This window comes from Triticum urartu, chromosome 7A (genome assembly GCF_056163025.1).
Source record: "Triticum urartu cultivar PI428250 chromosome 7A, HENAU_Tu73, whole genome shotgun sequence".
Lineage (NCBI taxonomy): Eukaryota > Viridiplantae > Streptophyta > Magnoliopsida > Poales > Poaceae > Triticum > Triticum urartu.
The window spans coordinates 20253690-20257338 of NC_141879.1; the positions used below are offsets into that span (position 1 = coordinate 20253690).

A 3649-nucleotide genomic window follows, 5' to 3' on the forward strand; every position below is an offset into this window, starting at 1 on the left:
CATATGGGCCTTATTCTTACAACTTAAATGACACACGTACAGAAAATTTATAATAGCTCACCCACTATTCTACGAATCAAACTATCAGATGCTCTGATTTGACTCATATTTATTGTTGCATAGCTTTTCGTTTCTTTCTGAGAAAAGGCAGCATGTATCTTCGTATTTATAACAGTAACCATAACAACGTCCAGTTAGTACAATTAATTAATATGTGAATTCATTTGTGCGGAATCAATAAGTATAATTAACAAATAAGCACTTGTCCAAGCAGCACAACAACCTTTGCCCGGCTCCGGTGAAGGAGGGGCGATGACAGCGGCGTGCCTTCGACTCGCTTCAGTGCTTGTAGTTGTCGCTAGGTGGTCTATAGATTTGGATGTAATTTTTATTATTTATAGTGTTCGTTGTACTACCATGATTAAAGATGAATAGATTGGAAGCTTTTTCCGCAAAAAGAAAAGAATTGCAGTGTCAAAAATCATTTGAAACTGCAAGTTCTAAAGCATAAACAATATATGAGGAAAAACCACGGAAGAAAAGCAATAAGAATCGGCAAGGTACTAACTTGCTTCAGAAGCAACTAGCCCATATTTTATACTACAGGTAATATTTAATCATGATCACACTTTGCGTTCTCAGTTGTATATTTATAGGATATGACTTCACGTTAGCTCATTCCTTTTCCTTAACCACCAAGAATCAAAGACGTGTCCCTTTCTTTCTCTTAGTTCCTAGGAAGAGTCAAATACTTCACTTAGTGAAATGAGACAAAAGAGAAAATAAATTCAGTGTACACACGTTCTGTTCTTTTGCTCTCATGAAAGATAAAAAGTATTTGGCATGTGACCATTTTTCCTTCTACGACAATATTAACATCATTAAACATCAATATTTCAAGTGAAAGATGTTTCCCGAATGCAGTCAAGACCCAAGAACACACCAAAATAGAGCTCTCAAATGTTGTCCAGTCAATTCAGATTTGTCCAACCCCATATGAAGCTCTAAACTGTTGGTGTATAGGAAGTGAATATATTTGAAACTCCTGTCATGTGATTGGTAGCTCCTGTATCAATAATCCAGGATTTTGATTGTGTTGTAGAATTGTGGGTCTGGTGAGGTGTCATACCTTGGTGTGAAGTGGCATGCAAACTAGTTTCAGCTTTAGAGGAATCCTGGAAGGAAGACAAATCTTCTGAGAGTCTAATCTTGGAGGTGAAATCCTCAAGAGCTCGCACATCTACTACCAGTAGCTCCTTCTTGGATGTAGTGAGGTTCGCCTGTCTTTTATAAGCTCCCTGACCTCCCCCTGGCTGAGACTTTCCTTTTTTCCACCAAGTTGGATAACCATGCAGCTCAAAGCATGAATCCTTTGTGTGTCCAGGCCTTTTGCAGTGGTTGCAAAAAAGTTTGCTTTTATCTGTTTTAGCAAAGGTCTTAGGAGCACGACGAGCTTGTATGGATAGGGCTGCACGTGCATCTGATTTTTCTTGAACATGCTCATTGGGTTGAGCAAGACGAGTCTCCTCCTCAATCACACTGGAAATGATATCATCAAGGCTTAGCCATTCAGTTTGGAGAATATTAGCTGACGGCGGAGATCAAACTCCTGATTTAGGCCATCAAGGAAGAGCTTGCCCACAAATGGTTCAAACCAGGTATGGTGAACAGCCACATCATTCTTGTCAAAGGGTTGAAAAGGATGGTAATAATGCAACTCCCTATACAATCTCTTCATCTCACCTGCATACTCAGTCACTGATTTTGAGCCTTGCTTCAAGTTAGTCAACTCCTGCATGATGCGAATAGCCTGCATCTTATTTGATTTTCCTGAAAATTGCTTCTCTAGAGCTTTCCACACTTCAAATACAGTGGTTATAGTCTCAACTTGTTCTCGGATCGGTGGTTCCATGCTTGCTAATAACCACACCAAAACTCTATCATTGATCTGTTTGGTGATAGTACCACTTTTCAGTTTCTCTTCATCGGCACTAAGCAATTCTTCGTAGCCATGAGAACTCAAAATTAACTGGGCATGCCGTGCCCAGCTGATGTAATTGCCCGGTCCAGCCAACTTTACCGGATTAGGCTCAAGAGCATACTTGACAGCTTCAGGAACCACCTTGAGTTGTTGTTGCTGCTGCTCAAATACTTTGCTTAAAATTTCATACAACTTATCCACACTAGTATCCCTTGATTTCTCCTTTGTTTGATCTGCCATGATTTACCACCACACAAAAAATACCAGACGCACAGGAGTTGGCTTTTGCAGATCTCCACTGACAACAACACACAGGCAGCACAAGCAGAGTAAAAGCAGAGTTGGCACTAGTCAACTAGATATACTAGTGCGAGTTGCTCTCAAATGCGCACAGACTGCACAAGTATTTTAATCCTGCCACCAAGCAAAGATGAGCTATCCTGCTGCACTACTCACGATTCTCCAACAGCAGCCACAAGTACTAGTACCACTATCAATTAACTACGGAAAGCCAGCTTACTGCTTAGACAGGGACGGCATAGCCGCAACAAGCAATTTTCCGGCGACAGAACCAAATCCACTTCTGAGCACGGAGTAATCACAGCTGCACCGGGAGGCAGTCCAACAGGTTACCTTAGGTTGGTCGCAGTACTCCTTGCCGTAGCTTGGAGATGATATCCCAGGTCACGGCGGCTGCTCGCAATGGCGGCAGCTCGAGTGCCCACGACAGTAAATCATGGCGACACAGCACCGCAATTAGCAGTCACCAAGGTCGAAATCACACAGGATAAACCTGCTCCGATGCCATGTTGAATATCATCTGAGATTTGAGGAATTTGTGTTAGGGATTGGAGGGAGCCTGAGGAGGATTTGGGAAAATTCTGGGCATCGATGGTTTGTAACTTTTATCGATTGCTTTAGTCGTTACACTTGGCTCTATCTCTTGAAGCATAAGAGTGATGTGTGCTCAGTTTTTAAAGTGTTGGGGAACGTAGCAGAAATTCAAAAATTTTTATGCATCACCAAGATCAATCTATGGAGTAATCTAGCAACGAGGGGAAGGAGAGTGCATCTACATACCCTTGTAGATCGCTAAGCGGAAGCGTTCAAGTGAACGGGGTTGATGGAGTCGTACTCGTCGTGATTCAAATCACCGGAGATCCTAGTGCCGAACGGACGGCACCTCCGCGTTCAACACACGTGCAACCCGGTGACGTCTCCTACGCCTTGATCCAGCAAGGGGAGAAGGAGAGGTTGGGGTAGACTCCATCCAGCAGCAGCACGACGGCGTGGTGGTGGTGGAGGAGCGTGGCAATCCTGCAGGGCTTCGCCAAGCACCGCGGGAGAGGAGGAGGGAGAGAGGCAGGGTTGCGCCATGGAGAGGTCAAAACTCATCTGTTGGCAGCCCCAAAGTCCTCAAGTATATATAGGGGAGAGGGAGGGGGTGCGCCCCCTTTAGGGTTTCCACCCCAAGGGGTGCGGGAGCCCCAAACCCATCTAGGGTGGCGGCCAAGGGGGGGAAGAGGGGAAACTTGCCCCCCAAGCTAGGTGGAGGCGCCCCTCCCCAAACCCTAGGCGCCTTGGGCCCTTGTGGGGGGGCGCACCAGCCCACCTGGGGCTGGTCCCCTCCCACACTTGGCCCATGCAGCCCTCCGGGGCTGGTGGCCC

General features: G+C 45.3%; 1 pseudogene; it reads right to left on the reverse strand.

The window, feature by feature from the left end:
• On the reverse strand, positions 1 to 2858 carry LOC147957079 (uncharacterized; annotated as a pseudogene).
• Positions 2859 to 3649: the final 791 nt, after the last annotated feature.